At 41.5% G+C, this 23,473-nt stretch overlaps 1 long non-coding RNA gene across 3 annotated transcripts in view; it reads right to left on the bottom strand.

The window, feature by feature from the left end:
• Window positions 1–1,336: 1,336 nt before the first annotated feature.
• The window catches only part of LOC113970678, a 112,945-nt gene continuing 90,808 nt past the window's right edge, over window positions 1,337–23,473 (bottom strand). For 2 of the 3 annotated variants that reach the window (XR_003535272.1, XR_003535274.1), the window contains 3 exons: window positions 2,688–2,753; window positions 2,142–2,191; window positions 1,337–1,443 (listed from right to left, as the gene is read on the bottom strand). This is a non-coding gene — a long non-coding RNA (uncharacterized LOC113970678). The remainder of the gene's footprint in view (window positions 1,444–2,141; window positions 2,192–2,687; window positions 2,754–23,473) is intronic. The other variant, XR_003535273.1, reaches the window with a different exon arrangement.

Here is a 23,473-nt window from a genome sequence, read left to right as displayed (position 1 = left end):
GCAGAAAGGGTTCCATTTTGATTTTCTGAGTGTTCCAAGAGGAACACGCAAGCCCTGAGGGCTGCTGAGCCTCTTGTCCCGAGCGGGTACTGCACATCTGAAGGCACAGCTCAGGGCAGGTTTATCTTGAACAGAGTTCTTGTTTTCTCACAGCACAACTATGACATCAACAAGAAAGGTATAAAAGAAAAAGCTGACAAGAAAGAAAAAGCTAATTAGAAATTAGTGGGTATTAAAGACTCATAACGTTATTAGACACCATTAGAGCCTTTTAAACTCAGCCTGTGTAATAATTTCCCTAGAATTTAAGGGCTTGTTCTCCAATTACTGTATCTGAGCTCCATTAATATCAGTGGAGTTACATTAGTTTGCCCTGACTAATAGTCTTTAGTTAAGCAGCCAAGCAAACAAAATCACTTTATTAGCTGTGCTTTTAAAGTCATTCTCAAATATCAACTGAAAGGCTTCTTCAGTACAAAAAACAAACCCCAAACACAAGACCCCAATGCAGGGCACAGCCCTGAACCGGCTGCACATTCCAGATCGCGGGTCAACAGGAGTTTCACAAGGATACCCTCGGTCACTGCTTCCTCACAGAGATCTCAGAGGGAGGGGAAAAAAGGGTTTGAAAAACATTCCAGATTTCAGCAGAGTTTTTGTAGCTGTGCAGACGCAGCAGTTGCTGAAATGTCCGGAGGGACAGCCTTAGCAAGTCTGTGACCTTCTGTGACAAACCGGACCGTGGAATTTCAGAAGGGATTTAGTCGGGATTGTTAAACATGTGCCAAAAAGAGAACTGCTTCTTGGACTTTTTCAATCAAGTAGCACTATATTTGGACTGGAAACAGCCCGTGGATGAGCAGGAATAACCATTAGAAGGCAAGTGAAAAGTTTCAAGCAGACACTACAGTCAAGGAAGAAACAACTTGAACATATCTGGGCAAGTTTCCATACTGACCGAAGCAACACTTTTTCCCATGACATCAGATTCCAAACAAACAATATATTATAGTCCATATGTTGATTAAGGAAAACCCAAGCAGTGCAGAGGCATGCACCAGCCCTCTGAGCACCGACTGAGCAAGAGCTGGATCGCTTGCAAGCCATGGGAGTTAACCAAACAAATAGAAAGCCCCAAGTTTTCAGGATAAGGCGCCTGGGTAAGACTTCTCAGCAAGATGAGGTTGTGAACGCCGAGGTAAGACCAGAAGCAAACTGCCTAGATCAAAGTTGTGCAGCCTGACAGATGACAGGGACAGTGAGGGGGCAGTGCTTTGAATGTGCAGCAGTCGTGGGGAGGGGATAATGTGCTCAGAGAACTGAAGTTCTCTACCTGCCTGAAGTCGTGCGGCGTTTGCATGACAAGCCTGGACTGCAGAGCGGTTTGCAGTCAGAGTGCAGAAGGGTTTTTGGCAGGTTAAACAAGTTCCCAGTAAGATGATGCTGAGGACAAACATGCAAGAGAAATATATAAACGCTGTTTTCACAAGAATAGTGCTGTTTTCTCAGAACTGGCTGTATTTTAGGGAGGAACGCTCCAGTGCAGTCGTCCTGGGATGCCAATACAATCCATCGAGCACAGTCAGTAAATCACACCACTTACCAACCTAAAATGACATGGAACATTTTAAAACTCCAAACAAAAATAAAACCCTGTTCTGCAGGAAAGAGGTACTTGCTAAGCATAGCTTATTGATGCTGCTTACCAAAGAATTGGGAATTTAACTCTTACTTTAAAATGGCCTGATAACAGTAATACTGCACACAGCTGAATTCCCTGTGCCATTTTATCAGACCCTGAATTATCTGATCCGTTGATCCCGTGTAATGAGAAACAGGAGGCCACCTTTGATCTTTCTCACAGAATTTAATAAGTCAAAATTAGAAAGGAGCCCTGCCAAATGAGGACAAATTTGACTAGGAGGGTAAACCAGGCAAGTTGCTAAATTTTAATTGTGTTTTAACAAAATGATCCAAGCTCATAGGTTGAATAGCCACAACAAACCAGGAAATAAAATGTTGCATTATTGTCACTGTAAGATTAAAGCAGTAGAATGTATGTTTGTAGAGGTATTGAGGGAAAAGAGTATTTCTTTTGTTTGTACAGTACTGAACACATTCACAAAAACAACAAGAGATACCTTTGTCCTTAGTCAGACTTCAGAAAATGCAATTCACTTAGAGATGTTTCCTGTTTTAAATGATGGATATGTTTAAAAGAGTTGTTTTCTAGTTTTGTACATCTGTTTCTATTCCCTTATACTGTTTCCAAATACTTCAGTTAAGGAATGACTTTTGCCAGTGTCAAACTAACACTGAGTGAAAATCTCAGCTATAAAAACGCCCCATCTCTGTAAACAAATGTGGCAACCACAATTCTTCACCATTCAATTTGGATCTCTGCAGCCGTTTCCTTCAAGATACATTCTTGTCTATAGAGATATTCAGGTAACAGCAGATTAAATTAATCCCAAGTACTGTCAAGAAAAGAGGCACCAAAATGTGTTGCTCCAAAGTAACAGGAACTGCCCTGAGAGCTGCCACAGCAAGCTGGGATCTGTCAAGAAGATCCTCAAGATCCTTAGAAACTAATGATTAGCTCCCACAGCTTCCTTGTACATGTGAATGCTTCTTCAAAACTCCAAACAAACAAAACAAGCAATAACACTGGGTGTTTAACAGCTTACCTTAAGATATAGTTAACAGCAACCTGGCTTTCGCTCCTCACACCCATCCAGAAGGTTCATGAAATTCTAGAAGGAGAAAAAAAAAGTAGACTAATCCTTAGGAAGTCATTTATGTTAAGATGAGGACAACAAATAGGGGTAGTCTGGCAATTATCAGGCACCATAGTTATCTTTCAGCCCTTGCACTTGATTTTAAGTGGAGGCTGTGCATTCCTTGCAGAAGGAAGAAGGGAGTGCAGCAGAACACAACTGGGAAGAGGCGTTCTGAACCTGATTACAGGCACTTGTGTGCAAGACTAAGAGGTCAGTTATGTTTCCAACAGCACTACACTTCTGGTCTTCCGTGCTTAATTCCTAATGTACAGGCAAAAGGTGCAAAGGTAGAGACAGACATGGAGCAGTGTAAGATTGCACCTACTGCATTGCAGGGAGGGGCACTGCCCTTCCATTGGACCCATTCTATAGGGAAAAACTACCTTTGCAGGCCTTTGAGGTTATGATTAAATAACTAGGATCTTGATATAAAGCACTGATCACTACTGAAAACACTTTGTAGGAGCTTTCTTTATGTTCTTGTTCCAAACTCAGGCAAGTAGGATCTGCCTATTTAACAGTGCATTGTTTAGATCATAGCAAGACTATTTTTCATTATTAGCAGCGCAACGTTATTAATCAGCATTAATTGGCACCCAGTATCTGTTTCATTGGATGCATGTGAAGCAACATCTCTGTGATTTGTTTAGCTTTTAGTAGTCAGGCCACCAGCATCTGAAATCCTTTCAGCTACACAGATCATAGTTTCCACATTTTACCCAACTGTTCTGTGAAACTTTCGTCAGCGTGACATGCCAGCATGTTTTTAATAGAAAAACCAGACATTTTTGTGTGTAGTTTCTTGGTATACTTTATGCATATGATTGCTTTTAACATAATATTTGTTTTAGTATATGAAAAGCAATTGAATGGCATAGTAGATTATCAGGAAGCAGTGGGCAAAAACATATTCTGCTGGACTGACCCAGCTGTTGAACATGTCTTTTTTCAAAAGCCCTAAACCCATGTTAAGTGCTACATCTTATTTTTCGTGCACCTCAGCAGTTCCTCGTTCTGGCTGGAAGTGTGAGCTGGGAAATGACTGTTCTTGCAGTATCCAGAGTTTGGCCATAGCCAAGAAGTCCTGGAATTGTGACAGTGTATTCTTTGGGGTGCATTCAATATTAAACTAAGTTTCCAAATGTTTCTTGGCTCTCCAGCCATTAACTGGACCTTGAAGTTCCCAGTTGTATTCAGTGGTGGGGGGCTAACCCTGCCATCTGTTTTGACAAAGGTTTTCCTTGTCAAAGCTGTGCATTGCCTCTGCACAGCTGAGAGAACATGAGGCATGTTAGGAGAAGGTTAAGTTCTCTTTCTGAACCACCAAGAATTCTCTGAGCCCTCGGAAATCTCATCAGAGCACAGCTAAGCAGCTAATTGTTAATCTGTTTGTGATGGATTTTAGTTTGCCTTGGGCTTCAGGTCTTAAAATCTTTCTAGATCCCTATCTCTTGTTCTCTGAGCATCTGCCTACTCTTCGTTCCTTTAGGTCAGAAATCTTTACTGAGTGGAAAATCATAGCTGCAGGCATTCTGGGGGGAAAAAAATAAATTAAAAGGCAGGATCGCTTCTACTTGTGTCTTCTGCATTTTCCTCCATCCTGAACAGTCCCAGCTCTTAGTGGACCCATGAGAATCAAAGGAGCTTGATGAGCGTTGCCAGTATTGATATTATTAAAACAAAGAAAGAGTCCAGAAAAAAAAGCAGCAATGAAAAGCTACAGTTCACCTTGACTTTTCAAGTGAGCTTTCCTAATTTCTGTGGAAAATATGTACTAACCAGACACAACTGGTCTTGCACAAATCCTCTCACAAGCATTTAAGATACCGCTGCAAGATGCACCAGTTGTGTCTGTGTCATCCTGTGCTCTGTGAAGAATTAACAGTTTCCAGATGTTGGCTCGGAGGGTGCTGACACAACTGCACAATTATAGTATCACACAACAACATTAGGAGAAGGATCAGGAGCACAGGAGAACTTTACAGCCTTTGGAAGCTGCAGTGACAAGAAGGACAAAAGCCGGTGCTGTCATAACTTCACTTGCTCAGCAGCCCTGCCTTGGGCCTCGGCCAGATCACACTCGCACTGCAGCACCAGAGAGGCAGCAAGCTGGGAATTCACTGCTTCATTGCTAGCATTAGTTATCATTTCTGAAATGCTACACAGCCACTTAATACCATGATTAGTAGACAGATCTTGTTGGAATCTGTACAGTAGTGTAATATTAAACGCTGAAATTCATCTTCTCTTTCAATGTATTTAAACACATCAGTTCCATTCCTGAAATGCACAGTTCTTCATACTCGCCTTTCCTGTTTGCCCTCACTTACAAAACCACACTGAGAGAAGAGAAAAAGAATGTAAGAAAATTTAAAAACTGGTCATATCACTCATTTTTTAACCATTGTCAGATTAAGTGATAAATCTGTCATTACGAAAATGAAAGAGGGTCAAAATACTACTGACTAACAACAGTAGTATTTTAAGACTTGAGACAGACCTAAAGAGGATTAATTCAAATTTCTCCTAGCATATCTGAAAATTTGATATTTTTCAGAGATGTCATCTTAAATATAAAGAGGAACATTAGGAGTTCTGCACACATCCCATTTAGAAACTATTCCTTCATCTATGAAAGCAGAGACAACAACTCTGTTGATGTAAATGACAATAAAAGCAGCCGCTGATTTGTGGGTTTATTTGTATTTTAAAAGGTGACCATGTAACAACCAGTAAAGAGAAGAGAAGAGGATGGAAGCCCAGGGATAGGAACCATAAAACATTTAAAGGGCAAAGCTGAGAAGGGATATTATTTGATCCATTTGAGTCCATCTGACATTTTTATATCTACATTTAACTAACAGGTTGTTAATATCCACGCAAATGTAAGCACGGGAATTTTGAGCCGAGATGTCTTGTTCAAAGTAATAAAACCTTTATTCACACTCTGCTTGTACATCAAACATTTCATAACTTGGCAGTCCAACTGCACAGAGCGGAATCAGTCAGCATCTGTTCCCAAAATTCTTGCACTGCTATGGAAAATAGCAATTATCATTAAAGATTTTTTCCTCGGAGAAACTTGGCTGCATAAGAGGGGAAAAATCAGATAGCAAGCTGCGTGTGATAGGGGCTTTTAATTTCCCCTTTTTGGCTTCTAAGTAGAAGAGACTCCTTGCAACTGAAGTCCTTCTGCAGATTATGACTTCCTAAAGAGCCACAGGAGGATTTACTCGTCCAAGTTCTCTTAATTCAGTCCTGCCCCCCATTCTGAAACATTCTTAAATGCTGAGATCAGCAGATAGCAAGAACACATGTCAGAAGAGACATGTTCTTTTTCATTCAGGAGAAGATACAAGAGATCACTCTTTGCAGTTTCTCAGAAAGTCTCAGCTTCCCACTTAAAACCAAGGTTCCTGCAACTGAGTTTCTTTGTGCAGACTGTGCTTTATCATGTACTATAAAACAGAACATAATAGAAAATAAAGTGGAACAGAATACTAACCAGAATAGTATTTTTAACACATTTTGCCATTTTCTTGTCAAATTTAAGAAGAAAACTTGTTTTTGAGATTTTTTTTTTTTTTAATAAAATTATCCCAAACAGAATTATGCCTTCCCAATTTCAAATCCATTTGTTACATGGCTTTAAGATTTTAAAGAGTATTTCTATGAGGTTGCAGTTTAGGTATGACTGAAGTTGTGATTCTAACAATAGATGCTCGTAAGCCTAATAATGTCAGTGTTCCAAATATACGCACTGATTAAATCTTCAAAAGTGGTTTCACTGACTTTGAGGCCCTCATAGTTCTGATTTTCATAGCTTTTTTTATTCTATAAACAACACTATGGATGTGGTGTAGTAGTGAGACTCATTTTGAACTGGGCTTAAACTGCTTAAAGCTTCTTTTACATCTTTCCCATGCTAAGGGAAGGATCCCACAGTACCTTAATCTCATACAGCTGAATGGTCTGTTGGGAAAGTCCCAGTGTTTTCAGCGGCAAGTGCCATTTTAATATAGTATTTTCTTAAAATTAAACATTATTCCTTAAGGTCTTTAGCAAAATAAGCAAATATGTGAGTATAAAATACATTCTCTATATGCACAGACTTATTTCAACACAGTGCTACCAGCAATAATTCAAAGAAAAGGATATGCAAGGCAGAAGCTGATAGGAGACATAGCCCAGGCTTCAGGGTGAGTGGCTGAATCAACAACATGACTAATGGTGTGAAATCTCAGCTGAGAACACATCTTTGCGAAGTGCCACTGTAAAAATGACTGGTGAGAGCAGGAAAACTGATGATTCACTTTGTCAAAAGCGTCTCTGAATGTAAATGCAAGCAAAGAGTATGTTCAGCAGATCCAAAAATCAAATTGGTTGTTTGGGCTCAGAGCAGTCGCTGCCCCTGGATCAGGCTGTGGGCTGTGTGTGCCCTTGGTGAGCTCCTCTTGCCACTACTCCAAAATATGCTGTGTGTGACTGTGGTCGTGGCCATTTAGTGCAGCAAATATTACTCAAGGTCAAACACTTCAAAGGAGTGTGGAGACAGCCACGGCTATCAGAAAAGTCTGGTTTTAATTACAGAACTGCTCAAATAACTAACATCTACATCGGATTACTCTGGGTCCATGACACGCATCTTAATATTTCTTTAAGTGATGAGCTGTGTTTAACAAACTGAGCTTATCATCCGTGATTTCAGTTTTACTTGTAACCACTCTTGAAAGTTTAATTACTGCTGCCGCTTGTATATGCATTTCCTCTGTGTTAAATGCTAAATAAAACTGATTCGCTTCAGACAATTCCCGGGACTTTAAAAATTAAGAGCCTCTTCCACTTTGCAGTCTAAAATGGCTTTAAGTCCCCATGAATTTGTTGGTGTGTCAATGTTATCACTTGAATAACCTCTTCTAACTAGCATTTACCTTCTGTCATGTAATATGTATGACACATTACCTGTCTTCTACTTTGCCAGTCTAAACATAACAAGTTTCCCCATCTTTTTTGCATGTGTCAGATCAGCTGATGGATTGGGCCAAGCTATCCTTAATAATTCATGTTTATGTTCTTCTCTCATTTTCAGTTCCCTGCCAGGTGTTCAGAGTAAGTTTTGTAGGAAAGTCTGTGGCAGGGATTTTTTTTCTGCGGTACGTGGCACAGTCTAACCAGATCACCAGTCCCACTCAGAAAGAAAAACATGAAACTCAGACTTCAGCATCTGATTGCACCTCTTGAATTCAGAATAATAGTGATAATTCAAAGGTGAAAATAAAGTCATCTCCTTCCCCCACAGAATTTAGTCATTCTGTCTCTGAAAACTGTTGTGTCTCCCCCCATTTCTCTTGCTGTTCTTTGAGACATGTTCCTGCAGGAGAATATTCTGCACCGCATGATGAGCTCATTATAAAAGCTGCTTTCAACAAAATTTCCACATCCAGATGGCATATGAGTTATAACCTTCCATCATGGACTTAACAAGCCGTGGGCTGCTGTTAATTGTCACTTCCAGGTTTCAATGTTTATAAGCCACTAATAAAACCTGCTGTTCTTCTTAATAACAAATTGGAAAATTTTTATTATTGAAGATACATTTTGCACCCTACTTTCCTTCTCCCTCCTATTAAATCTCTGCCATGACCTTCTCCTGTGCATTTCTCAAATAATCAGCAACAGGTTGAATCTTAGTATGTTATTGAGTTTTTCTTCATACCTTTTTCAGGCAAAGCTCCTCAAGGGAAGAACTGTAGGCCAAAACCCTTCTGCTGTATCTGCTCATTACTGAGAACTTTTCCCCTTCACATTTATTGTTGTGAACCAAATACAGAGACCCTGGAGAATAACACACAAACAGAACGTGCACAATGTGAAAATGCATTTAATATTTTATTCCATTTTAGCTGCCTGTTAGATACCTTACCCCAACCAGCAATTTATAATCATGTGCAAGAGGCAGCTTCCTGAATTTGCATAGTTTAGGAACAGCAAAGCAGAAACAAGGTGGTGAGTGAGGGTAATTACTTTAAAATAACATTAGAGCAGAGCTTAGTGGATCAGTGCAGCGTCTGCAGAGTTCTGCCCGTCAGTAATTGCAAAGCCTTCAGACGAGGCCCTGAAGAACATGAGCTTGTTAATTGCAGAGTTTTGATTAAATTAGCTGTCAGATAATTGTAAGGCAGGCCTCGGAGTTAGGGCTTTCAGAGCTGCTGGAGAAAGTTTTGGGTACATAAAACAAACGCTACTGGAATTACCAAAACATGGCCCCGGTGTCAGCACAGTTTCCAGCCCAGGACTCCTCTGCTTCCTCATGCAATTAATAAGAGTGTTCAGCACCTCACAGCCAGGCAGGAACTGCTTCCCAGTCACAGCCAGGCAGGAACTGCTTCCCAGACACAGGCAGCTCCCTTCGGCTTAGCCAAACCTGTCCAGACAAGTTAGTAGGGTTCCGAAATGCAGGGAGTGTGTGCAAAGACAGGGGAAAGTGCTGAAAGCAGGGCCTCAGAAGGTGAGGATGTGCAGACCCCCAGTCATCACATTCTTCCCCCAGCACTGGGGAGAACAGCCCCAGGTCATGCCTCACAACCACAAAACTGCTTGGCCAGCCTGCCTGTGGATGGGATCTCCAAGGAAGTTACTTTCACTCTCAGCTGTAAAACATCTCCATGGCCTGGAAAGAGGGCTCCCCCCTTCAGCCTTCAGGGCATTTCCCAGCACAAAGTGCAGCTGCTTGGGGTTTGTGCTGGGAATAATTTGGAATTACAGCTTTGAAAAGCCTTCCCTTTTTATAGTCATTTGGAGACTAAATGCAATTGGAACTCACCGCAGAGGGGTCAGATGAACCAGCGGTGAGGTTTCGTGCTTCCTCTCCACACACATCAAAGGCAAACCCAAACAAAAAGGCCTTTCTTTGCGCTCATAATTGGCCCTGGGCAGAGGCACATTCTCTCATACAGGCCTCTGGAAGAAAAGGAACCTGATAATGCAAGCTGAAGACAGGGAATTCAATAAATGCACCCCAACAGTTACACAGATGCCCTGTATGCAAAGCAGAAATAAAATCCAAGCTAAGTTAGTTTTTAGACTATCTTCCTCTTGATTCCTAGGCTACTGGAGCAACTCCTACTTTGCCTTTAGAAATCTCCTCTCCTCTGACTCCATGCACTAATACAGTTGGAACTAAATGTATGTTGCATATTAAGATGTATGCACAGTACCTCATTTAATCACTCATGAGCTTCCTGAACTGTATTATATTTCATCTGTTTTCCTGAGTAAATAATTCAGGAAAAAAAAAAAAAGCTCTGTTCTTCCAGTGTCTCAGAATGTGTATTTTGGGGTAAGGAAGTATTATGTTAGATTTACTGTTCTTTGGTACGTCTGTCTCAGTTACTCAAGATCAAACCCGAATTCCCCCTGCCCGGGGGGAGGGTGGGGATCACAGTAACCCAGGGTTACATTGTACAAACAATTGTTATCAACTGTTCAACAATTAATAACAATAACAATTGTTATCAAACAAATCCCACCATCAGTAAGACAACCAATTACTGAAGGGCACTAACCAAATTCAGTATTTTCTGCGGAATAAATCAGCTGTCCTGAATTTCCTTCCACACACTGGAAGATATTATACACCTATTGAATTAGTATCATTGGCTTTAAGTTTGTTCCTGATGTGCATCTGGTCTCTGGGATATTCTGAAGCAGCTGCATGCAGAACAGCATAGTGCAGGTTTGGGAATATTTTCCATACCATTAGGGATTTGAGTCAGATTTTAAATCCTACGGGAGATGTTACTGAGCAAAACATAAATGGCCCCAAGTCTTCAACAAGAAGCACAACAGTTATTTCCACTATTTAATAAATACAAACATACTAATTGACACAGCATGTTTATATAAAACACAGATTAGCTCTATTAATTATAGTTTACAAATGGGTTGAATATTCAAACTGTTAACCATACTACAGTATGGCTAGAAGGGGTTTTATTTAAATGGATTTCCTTGGTATGGTTTATTTAAGAGGCAACATCTCTGCAGCAGCTCTGCTGGCAGAGGTAGCTCCTTCAGGAATCTTTTCTTTCCAGACACGTTGGGCCAGCTTTTCTCTAAAAGGTCAGTCCTGCAAACCCTTTCTGGGCCTGTTGGACAGTCATGGCAGATAACCATAACCCATTTCTTGAGGTTTTTTGGTCATTTAACTCTTTCCTTTTCCACACTGATTTTTTTCTCATATATTTTCCGATGTCAGCAGGTATTCAACATGCAGCACAGGATAAGACCAGTTCTTTGCAGCTCGAATTTTCAGACTTTCAGCTGCTATTCAAGCCCCCCAGATTTCCATGCAAGCAGCTTTAGCATCTACCCTGATAACACTTTACCAAACTTCCAGAAAATACACCAGCCAAGACACAGGAGGTCCCCAAAATTCTCATTCCTTGTCTCAGTCATGGGGGCCAGGCTCCTTTGAAAACCTGACCCTAAAATTATGATTTCCCTCACTCTCTCAGATGTTTGGAATCCCTACATAATCCAAATTGCATACAGCAGAGGTAATCCTAGGCTCAAAGGAAAGCAGAGCTGAAAGGTCAAACAAATCTCAAGCTATGCTGCCTCAAGCCTTTCTGCTTCCAAAGGAGTGCCTAATGACTTGTTCTTTGGGAACACTGGAAAGAGATCAAATATGAAGGCATGATTAAGAGAAGAAAAATCTTCCACACCAATTACAGCTTCCATGCTTTTGGCCAGAATCCATAACCCAGCTTCCAGGGGCAGCCCCATGACTTCTCGATTGCCTTATCCTCCTCAGGGTCAAAAGGACAGATGTGGGCTATCAGCTTGCTGTTTTATAAGCTTGGAAAGAGAGAAATTGGATGGGCAGGCTGCCCCGGAAATTCTTTTGGAACATAACTGGCACTAAAACTTTTCCCAGAAGAAAATGATTCAGGTTTCAAAATTTTCTGTGACTGAAGAGCGCACGCAAGCTTGTGTTTCCCTCCAGCTCCTCATTGCTACCGTCTCCAGTGCCATCACAGCTCCAAAAAAACCCTCAAAACACAGGAAATTAGAAGAATGTAACAAATTCCACCACTTTTTAAAGCTCTGCATGCTCTCATTTGCCAGCCCACTGCTTTCCAACACTGCTCTTCCCTCTGTATTTGTCTGCTGCCCTTTTGGCTGACAGAGATGGAATCGCTGACATGCATCCCAAAAGTGTTCAAGGAGTTCTCCAAAGCAAGAACTTCTGCATTTGCTCAAGGCTGTCCAATGACTTGCAGAGTTTCAAATCCTGGCAATGCTGTCAGTATTGCCAGGTGAGTGAGAAACATGTGAATCTGTGGTTAGGGCATGAGAATTTTAGTCAACATGGCAAAGACATGCAGAGAAAATGGATTGTAATGTTTAGAGCTGCAGTAATAAATGCAGGGATTTGAGGAGGAACCATCACTTGCAGCTGCCTGTAGTGAACCACAGGTTATGGAGCACTTGTACAATGAGGCACTATCCATCTTTCAGGGTTTGTCAGCAATTCAGTGGATAAAATCCACAGCCCTCACAAGTCTCCTCTGTGCTCCAGTAGGTTTGTGGCTTTACCTCCACATCACTTGAGCACAGGAGCAGTTCAAAGGCAAGGCAGGAGGAAAGGGTGCAGAGACAATTCCAGTGGTCCCAGCTAAAAGAACAGTTCCTCTGATAAAACATCCACGTGGCTGCTGTAATTTGAATTAGGTGATGTCTTGTTCCACAGAAGTCAGAGAGATGATCTGGTTTCACTGATGTGATAAAAAGTAAATGGAATCACCCATGGTTTTCTCTGCATGGATCACAAACAAAAAAGAAATTGGACCAGTGTTTGAAGTTTGCCAAGCACTTTCTGGTTTTTCAGTTGCTGGCTTATACAGCTGTGATCAGCAGCACGTTAAGGAAGAGCAGAGCCAATATGGATATTTCCAGTTCACTAGCAGTAATTAGATCTGTGGGCATGAACATAAATCCAAAGATCTGACACCCAAATGGCTGCTTCTTGATGTATTTCTATTCATTGTCTCAAGAGCCCTCTTCAATCTCTTGTAAAATTATGTATCACATTCAGATTAAACCTTGGGATAAGTTCCTTGTCTTTCCACTTCACGCCCATGGAAGGACTTGGCTGGGTTACACATCAAGGACATGATCTACAAATATGAGACACGGCATAAACTTGCCTAAGTGGTAAACAGCCAGCCAACGTTACTGACACCTTCAACTAAATGTCTGGCCTTGGGTTTTCCCCTCCAAGCAGCCACTCGAAAATACAGTTTGCTTTAACAGAATCGAAGAGACTTACAAGTGGGATTTCCTTTTGGATTTCCTTGTTTCCTTACCAAAGGACCAACACATTATTTCTCAATTACATTCTGCATTTTGGCACAGTTTAACAGAGTGGTGGGAGGACAACAAACTTGTGTCCTGTGAGGGAGGAATGCAGCAGGCAACCATCAGAACATGGATGTCACTGCAGCTCTTTGCTTTGTTTTGAAAGCTTGTCAGGAATAACTGGAAAATGGATACTGAGAGGATGAAGAGCCAGCAGGAAGACTCATAACTAGGATAAACAATACAATACAGTCAATAGCTGTCACGTTCTACGATTTCTTTATCCATATTAAGGATCAAGTATTGATTACCCATAAGATACAGCACATTTTACAGTGTAGCTCCAGGTTCGGGGGGTTATTTTTTTGTTTCCAGCACAAGGGCATCTGCAACGAAGTGGGGCAAGTGCTGACATGCTTGACACACACAGAGGCGTCCTGCAGACAGCCAGGAGTCTTATCAAATCACAGACACACCCCCCATATGCTCTTGAGTAAGAAAATGGGTAGGAACTGTTTCTACAAAACAACATCAGTGGACCAAAAACAAAGCTGAAAAAAAATAAAGCTTTCTATAATATCTTTTTTTTTTCCGAAACAAGGAATGCTATTACATTTCACAAGTTGCACTTCAAGTGACAAGCAAAAGTATCATCACATAGTATTACAAGCTCTTACATTTAACGTTTAAAGCAAAAGGCAAAAGAAAACTTTTGAATTTAAGCTGAAATACAAATCTGCCTTGTGACTTTGAGCCATGTCTTGTCCTCTTTGTGCCTCTATCAGCCCAGCTGGAAAGTGTAATAATAAATTAAGAAACACAAAAACAAAGAACAGGTCTCCAATGAGATCCAGATGCTCCATTAAACTGCTGTTCCCCTCAAACACCTCCCAAACCATAGCTAAACAGAAATATGCCTGACAGCTGGATTTCAAGCATGCATGTGAAACCGTAGAAATGTCTCTATCTATTTTCCAACAATTAGAAGCTCCCATGCCTCTTCAGGAGCTGGAAGCACATTAGGTTCTCCTATCCATAACAAGGTAATTATAACAGAACTGCACTGGTGCTACTTCAAGATTAAAGGATCACACACTTTGTGATTCCCTGTTTATACAGGAACTTATTGTGTGGTTTACCTTGGCCAGGCAACTTGCACACTGAGACTGCTGAGTGTTACATGAAATTCAATCTTCCCACTGTTACCATGGCTCTCTCTGGCTTCTAATTCCCTGCCCTTTTTGAACTTTATATGGGGTTTTCTCATCTTTACCTGGTTAGATCACACCGCTTTACCAAAGGCAGGATATTATTATTACCTGTACTTACAAAATGATGGTTGGAGCTGAATTTGAGCACACAAGGAATTATGTCATAAGGTGTTTCAGTCAGAGCTTTAGCTGGATATAATTCCGCTTCCTGCACAAAGAAATGAGCAGAAAACAGGAGAAAACTGTAGTGCTGCCATGTAACTAAAGAGTGATACCATAATACACACAGAAGAAATTAAACTTGCATGAATGTCTACAACACCGCTGCTTCGTGTCTGTGGTGTTTGGCTTTGCTACAGCAACTTCCTTTTTAGTATAATTTTTGTAAGAGGCGTTTGCAGCACACACCACCAAACACCAGACCTCCTGCAGAACACGTTTGTCACTTCTGTGGGCTCAGATTGCCCCGTTAGGAACTGAGAGAGAAGCACACAACATGGGGCTGCTTCAGAAGCAGCTCCTTCTTAGATGTTAAGGAAACGCCCGCGGAGCCCTTATTGCTGTTGAAGTAGTGTTACACTACTAAGGAGTCTGCTCCAGTTGAAGTGTGACACCTACAGAGAGATGCCTTGGTGCCAACAGAGAAAGGGTTCCCAGAGCATCCCTTAAAACGAAGATTTCCTCACGCTGACATTACTGCAACTTGGGAAAAGTGCTTCTGAGCTTTGCTGGTGTCCTTGAGGGTTATCTTCTTGCCTCAGTAGCAAAAAATCATGACAGAATAAATTTACCCCTTTTCTCTGTAAAAGTTAAGGCCACATGATAGTCCAGAAGCAAACATTTCTCTCAGAACTTAAATTATCAGCAGCTCTTTGCTGGGTAAACGCAGTGCCCCACATGCTCCGACTGCTGGAAACAGGATACACTGATGGAGCAGATTTCAGGCTCAGCATAACTGCACAGGATAATTGCCCTCTTCTTTAAAAAAGCCATCATCACTTCAATAGACTAGCAGGCTCACAGCTGAAATAACAGACCATGGGTGCTTGCCAAGGGACACGGAGAATGTTCGAACGCTGCAGGCAACATTGCTAAGTGGCAAATGACAAAAGGCAACCAGGGGAATGAAAAGTGACTCGTACCAAGTGGGTCTTAAATGAAAGTGCAGCCGCTGTCTGCAAGCTGGGATCCATCAGATGCCCTGAGGCACGTGCTCCATAGGGATATGGCTTCTCACATCCAGTTCCCGATATTACAGCCGAGGGCCCTCTCGTGTCCCCTGCTACTGTCCCACAGCTTATTGCCACCTGGCGGCTAAGAATATTTAATGCAACCCACCTTTAGTCGTGGGATGTAAATGGTTCCAGGAGGGTGTATTTTTAATTTACTCACTCTTTCAGATCAGCCCCTTACCATGGAATTGCATGGGAATGCAGTGAACACCCACATCAGCAACTTTTACAGCTAAATGTCTATTTTCTAGAAATGTCTAATGTAGCATGTAGCCAAAGCAAGTCCCTGGTTCTAAAGCAATATGGAATCACAGCAACATGAAATCACTCATAAATAAGACACATCAGAGGGCATTACTCCTCTGAGGGAACCCCTGAAAGATTCAGCACAGCTCCTCACAGCAGGCAGGTGGGCTTTGAGACGCACAAGAAAGAGGTGTGGTACAAAAGGATTGAAGCACACATAAAGTTGGCACTTGCACTGATACTGGTTTTGCCTCGAGGCAAAAGCCTTAGTTTTTCTCCTCTGGCTACAAGATGCGATACAGTTATGACCAGAAATACTGTTAGTTGAAAGAGTGAGTGTTAATTTGAGAAAAGGCATCCGTCAGCTTCCAGCTGAACAATGATATGTAGCTAAGCACAACCACCTGAACTGGGATCTGCACCTCAGCATTTGTATGATGCCTGTGTCTTATCATACAGAAAAATGTTAGAGATTATTCAAAATCAGGTCACAGGCGTTTGCTTTGAGACTTCCATCTCTGCTCTCCGTACAGCTCACTAACTTAAAGTGGAGGAATAAAGTTGGTACAGGCTAAAAGAAGCTCTGTTTTTATAACAGCCCGAACCTCGACCCCTAGAATCCAACGCAGCTTTCTTACAGGATCATAAAAATTACCACCCACCCCCTCTGCATCTGTATTTCTCAAGCTGGCCTACCACTAGCCCATCCCACCCAAATTGGGCAGCTGAATAGTTGTGGCCAGACAATTTCCAGTTCAGATGCCAAACAAAAAACAGGCCCTTTAAAAGACAAAGCCAGATGTGAATACCAAACTGTGCAAGTGCCCAACTGAAAATAACAAAATCATAGGCTTGGCCTTGCCCCACCCATTCATTTCGGGTAGAACTCGCTTACAAAAGTCAGTGGGTTTGACCTCAGTTTTAAGAGATGAAACTAGATCATATTGAGCAAGGCCTTTGATGCCAGTAAAGTTAGGTCTGATTTACCCCAGGATAACCAAAATTAGAATGCAGCTGAGGGGTAAAAACATCTTTTAAATCCCCCAGGCTAGTCATTCCCTGCACAGGTTTGTGGCTGTTCTCCTCCTGTCACCTATTCCTGCGACTTGGAGTATTGCATTGTATCCTTCTGGCCACAGGGTAGGAGAGATCCTCAGAGTCAGAGTTATCCTGGGACATTGCTCAACGAAGGGAACTTTTCTCCCACATTTCTCATGTGATCCCATCTATCTGCACTGTCTTCTAATTATTTACCATCTCCAGCTTGGCAGAAACCAACTTGGCAGGATAACCTACATTTTCTCCAAGTCTTCAAAGTCAGTGGGTAGTTGTGAAGTAAAAAAGTATGAGAGATGAAAATACAACTTGTATATATTTTGGTGTTCTTTAAAAACAGGATTCTCCTGCCAAACAGAGGGATTAATAGAAGTCTAACTATTCAGGGAAGGAGACACTGTATTAGGGACAGAAAGGGTGATGAAGTAGGAGCAGGAAAAAGCCTAGATCAAGTGAACAGAAAGCAAGTCCATTATCGGTTCTGGCTGCCAAAATATCTTCCTATATCTCCCCCTCCTGACCTTTAGTAAATTATATCCCACAGTTTTTTCTCCCCATGGAACTAAACTGAACATTTACTTTCCTCTGCCTTGGAGCACAAGCTCAGTTCAGGAAAGCCGAGCACGCTGAGAAAGGTTTTCAGACACACACTGGCAGATCCACAATCACTGGGCACAACACGAGCTTTTTCCAAGGCTGCCTGGGGGCTGAACTGAGTGGCTGCACTGAGCACATTTCCCTGTGGCTCCTGCTGAGAGGCACCAAACAGGCTGGGACACCTCGAGTCCCAGACACCAAGAATATGAACTGCAAAACGCCACGAGCATCCTGTTCTAATGTCGACATGAGCAGAGGAATGGGACTAAATCACTTCCTGAAATCCCTTCCAACATAAATACTCAGAGATACTACCAACATCTTTAAAATTTCACATTTTTTTTAAACATTAGTTAAACATAAATAGAAGAATGGAGCCACTCCAGAAATAAGCTGTGCACTATTAATAAGCATAGTGTAATAAAAACTTTAAGTGAGCCTTAAGTGACTATTAAACACATAATAATGCACTTTCCTACAGACAGCAATGAAATTTAGCACTGAACACTACAGTCAGAATAAAATCATTTAGCACAGAAGCCTTGAAAATTCATTATTAAAATAAAAACAGAGGACATTTTTTCTCCCTGCATAGGTTGCCATATGAAGAACTCATTCCCACATTTCTGCTAGACACTGGTTTAGCTGAGATGAACTCTGTGCTTAGGAAAGCAGAGTTACATATAAAGCTCCTTCAAAGTTGCTAGAGAGGCCTTTGTTTGCTAGAGGATATTGCAATAGGCTGCCATGGTTTGTTTGCAGCTTTTACAATTAGTAGTACAAAACACTTGCTAGACAATGAGGAAGTAATATTGGAAAGAAACCCTGCTTTGTGGCCAGGCAGGCAAAGTTCCTTTTGTGATACCATAACCTTGATTTGTTTTGTTTATCACTGCCTGTGTGCTTTGCAGCTCTCTGTTATCAGGCTCTTACAATGGCTGTCCTAGTCACCAATGTGACTTACAGCGTTCCTGCTGCAACTGCGGACTAATGGATAAAGCCTAGTTTAGGAAGAGGAAAAGTCTATGGTTAATTTTCTGAATTAATGTTGCTTTGCTTCATGCACAACACACTCCAGCTGGCTTAAATGACTACTTCCAAGCTCTCCAGAGGGGGAAGAGTCCGCTAACAATGCAGATCCAGGATGGCCAGTTCCATCCCAACCCCTCTGCCATCCTGGCCTACAGTGCTGCGGCTCACCCCCTGGGCAGGTGCTAATAGGTGGATTTCTGCCTGACTTTTACACCTGCCTTGAGGCCAACAGGGAGGCTGTGCTGGTGAGAAGTGATGCTACACTGTTCTGGCTGGTTGGACAGTTTGGCTGCTGCCCCAGCCTGTTTAGCTGTGCTTTATCCTCTCTGCCTCCTCCCTCGTTCAGGCCAATCGCAGTGGTTTGTCGGACAGTTGTAATCCGGTCACACATTGCAGGAATAACAGAAGATCACCTTTGAATCTACATCTGCTCTCTCCATCCTTGTCTTGGGGGGCACTGATAGATTTAGGTATCATGTTTTAAGGCATCGCTTCTCTCAGCTACATAAAATCTAAGAACAAGTCCTTCCTATTTTCTAATTGATCAGTAGATGTATCAAACCTTTTTTTCCCATGTGATGTTTCCCCTATAGGTCTACATGAAAAGGGATGTCATGTACCCTTCCATTTCAAGCACCTTGATGTCACTCCTATAGCACAAATCAAACTGGCCCTAACCCAGTAAATAAACACTTCCAGTCCTGCTGCTTTCTCTATATCCTGCCCAAAGGCAGTGACATCACAGCGACAGTTCCCGGCACCCCAGAGATGATGGGAAAGTATAAACAGTGCTCCATCTGCAGTTCATTTGCTACCAGTATATTAAAAGAAAAAAAAAAAAGACCAAAACAAGCCTTTGACTGATGGTTGGTTTCCACAGTTTGGTGGCAACAGCTTTGTAAAGGAGCTATTTCAGGCGGGAGCTGGTGGCAGTTATTTGATAAAACGCAGCGGTTCTGATAATGCACGAGGGTTTTTTTAACTCGGACTTTGTAAATGATAGTGCTCAAGGACAAACTTGTCAGGTCAAATCTGACCCAGGTGCTGAATGCATAAAAGCTGAGAGGCTGAGATTACTGCAGGAAAGATTAATAGCACTGTTAGCAAGGCCATGTGGAGCTACATAGCTCTGCAGAGAGGAAAAGTTTGGTTTGCAGGCACAGTAAATGAAGTCTGGGTGTGCTCCAAGGATATTTTTGTTCCTTTTGTGTACAGAGATGTTTTATCTCAGAGTTATTCAAATACACTTGAGTCGTATAAGCAAGCTTTAAAAATTAACACAGGTTTTAAATTATTTTACCTGATGAATCAGTTACAAGGTAAAATCAGCAGAGGTTTGCATCAAAATACATTCTATTTAACATTATGCAGCTACCCTGTACTGGAAGTGCAAAATACTCACAGTAATATGCACAGCTGCCCCCTGTAATATAACATGTTTTCCATGTTGCTGCAATGCAATCAGTGTGTGAGATTTTTAATTATTATCATTCCAATTGGGTAAAATTGTGCTCTGATTCTCCTCGGGAGAACCATTTTATAGCTTGTCAGATGTGAAGTACACAGTTCCCGTGTCAAATAACAAGATTTGAGGCAATTGTGGACTATATTGTTACCTTGTGAAATCAGCCAAGTCTCTTCCAATATCATTACTTCCCTCACTCACACTGGCTGAAGAGATGGCACCCGAGGGAGGCAGGGCCACTCCGAGGGAAGGGCAAATAGTTCTTTATTCCTCTGACTTCAATCCAACCTTGATTTACAGCTGGTCCAGTCCCTGCCAATACTGTCAGGGGAAAGTCTGAGATCTGCTAAGACATTTTAAGTCATTTTCCTGTCACTCAACCATTTCAGTTTCAGGGACATTAGGTCCCAGAAGCAGTTTCGGAAGAAACTGGATTCTGAGAACATGACCCAAATGTCCCCGACTTCAATGAAATCTCACTGAATTGTTTCAGTCCCACTACCTACTGAGCTATTTTTCAGTCATCCCTGAGTTTCCAGAGGTGGATAAATAATTCAGTCAAACATAAACATAACCAGTTTTGAAATCTGTTGAATAAAGGAGCCATTTTTTCCCCCAATTACCGCCTGAGGCTCATTTTGTGTTGGTGGAAATTCATTGTGATTAAGACACCACACACTACCAAAGCAACATCCTGTTCCCAGGTCAGCCCATGAGGATTGCTACTTGCTATCAGTTTGCAAAGTTCCTGAATATTCATGGGCCTTGTTCTCTTCCGATTAGGCCGAACTCCTCCACTAACTCTGGAGACCAGGCTGTGAATAAGCTGTACTTGCATTTCTTATATGAAAAAGGTGTTTCTTTACAACCCAGAGGTGTGAGAAGCATTAATTCAAATACTGCCCAGGTTTTGAAGAAAAGGGTGTGTAGGGGCTGCCTGTGCAAATTCACCAGGTGTGTGCAGGGGTTATTGTCCCTTAGTTCCCACTGGAACTCCCTGGCATGTGATGTGGCCATAATTGCATAATTGGCATTTCACTTTCGATTGGAGCTGCTTCTACTCCAGGATATTACAGGAAGGTAAAGAGCCTGTTGGTGTCTAAAGTTCAGTGCTCTTTGTCATTTATCTCTCAGGTACCTTGCAGAGCTCCTAATTAAAAGCTTGACATTCTCTACTGATTCATTAAAATATTGATTGTCTAACTATGAGCTTCTGCATAACTTGTCCTTTTCCTAATCGTAGCCTTTCATTCCTTCCTTTTGCATTAAACAACTGGAATTGCATCTTCTGGTTTTACTAAACATTTACCAAACATTCATACTGCCCACCAGGATATAATCTCTCATTTCCACCTGGGAACTCCTTGCTGCAATCCCATTATACACACCAGAAATTTAGGAGAATGAATGAAGGCAGTGACAGGATTAAGCAGTGTGCCATGTTTTGTCCAGGTAGGAAATTTCAGAATATCTGCTAAAATCCAAACTGGGCATGTAACTCCATCCTCCTCTCCTTTCCTCACAATTATTTACATGGAACCACCAGGAGAGAGCATGTCATAATATCCATTCATACTTGCAAAGCACAAACAAGAAGCAAGCTGAGCCAGGACTAATGCAAACAGACAGAGAGAGAGACAGGGACCTCTGGCTGGGAATAAACAGCCAGCTTTTTGCTTCCTCTCCTGGAAACTTTCCTGACTTGTGTTCCACCTCAGTTTATCCTTTTGGAGGTGGAATGGCCTGCTTTTGTACTTGTGGAGCAATTTAACTGAGGTGTCACTGAAGAATTAAATGTACAAGAGCAGAAGTAGAACTGATTTTTCGAGCTGTACGGATGAGTACAGGCTGGAGGAAAGAATCAGCATCACATAATCAGCTCCACACCTACCAACCCAACACTAACAGGGGTGAGAATGATGAGTGCTTGCCATTGCTCTTTTCATGTCTGAAAGACTGCATCATAATGAAAGTGTGTTTGGGGAAATATCCATAACAAATTGAATCAAACTGGAAATGCTGTTTGTCTGTAGAACAGACTTGGTGAATTAATATTAGAAACCTTCATTTATTTTTTCTGTCTCCACGCCGTGGTAACTTGTTGTCTATTTTTAATACAATAAAAAATTTAGTTTACTCTTCTCTGAAGTTATTCTAATGTAGTCATTCATCCTCTTTTAACCAAATTGCAACAGAACATCACAAAAACATTTACTGGGGAGTCTGAAGAATGGTAAACAGAAATGGACGTAGGATTTAATAGTAATATTTGTCATATTTGTCAGAGATGAGTAAGTACATCCAGTTATTTCTACTGACTCCTCTAATACTAAACCTATGTTCCAGACAGAGTTCTCAAAGAGATATATTCCAAAAGGAACGAATTTTCTTGAAATTCAGTCAGTTATATTTAAAAACTTTACGGAGAAAAACCTGTTACAGAAAGGCAAAACAAAAACAAATGTTACCTAATTTTTGAAGAAAACATTCTCTGTGTTTGCAATTGATTATTCTAAAATTAAGTCATATCCAGCAGAAACACAAGGGGTATTTACAAGCTAAATGCTACCAGGCACTCAGATATACATAACTCTCCCAAATTCGAAAGAGCTCCCAAATGTGCAAGATTATAGGAGCCTCTTTTGTCAGGTTGCCTTGAATGAACTGAGCTTGCCTGTAGAGAGAGAGACCAAAGATAAAAGCTGACCATATTGGGAGGTTTTACACTTTTGGTGTAGGAAAACTTATCTTTCAGCTACACTTCCCCACCTCAAACAATGAGATCACCACAAATCTATCTGCCTTGCTTTGGGAGGAAATCAGAGACTATTTATAATCCAGAGCTTTGAATTTTTACTGCCTGGTAACACAGGACAAGGCTAAGGAGATAAAAAAGGGAGAAAGTAGTTCAGAGCTATCTGATAGTCGGTGCCCTTTCCCCGTCCTGGAAAGTTTGACAAACAACTGTTGCTTGTTACTTTATGGGTTTGAGGCCTCTGTCTGAAACCAGTGCTTTGAAATTTGGCTTGGAGACATTTACCAAATCTGGTGCTCAAGTTTTAATGGTGCAAAGCTAATGACAGGGTAGGATATGCACAGATTATTGTACATAAATAGCATGACGTGCCAGGAAGAAGGACGAAGGGAAGTAATGAAAGACAAGTGTTCCCCCAGGGTTCAGAGAGTCCCATCACAGGTTGGCACAAGCACACTGAAGTTCTCCCACTATGAACTCGAGCAAAGCTGCAAGAAGCAAAGTCGTGAGCTTTAATTTGTGCTGAAAATGTTTTGAGAAGGTACTTCTCAGGAATTTATCATGATGAAGAAAAACTGCATTTCTCTGTTTGCAGCCTCTCATTGTGGTTTTAATATTTTAAGGCAAATGATTCTGATGAGATATTTTTCTCAGGAAATTTTTTCCATTAAGGGGGAAAGAGATGAATGTCCTGAGGAGGATTTAGTGCAGGCATTAAAGTTGTTGGAAAGGGTTGG

The sequence above is a fragment of the Neopelma chrysocephalum genome, unplaced genomic scaffold, assembly GCF_003984885.1.
Source record: "Neopelma chrysocephalum unplaced genomic scaffold, ASM398488v2 Primary Assembly neopelma1_78, whole genome shotgun sequence".
Taxonomy (NCBI): Eukaryota; Metazoa; Chordata; class Aves; order Passeriformes; family Pipridae; genus Neopelma; species Neopelma chrysocephalum.
Note: the sequence above shows the minus strand (reverse complement) of the source record. Positions and strands in the feature narration are given on the sequence as shown.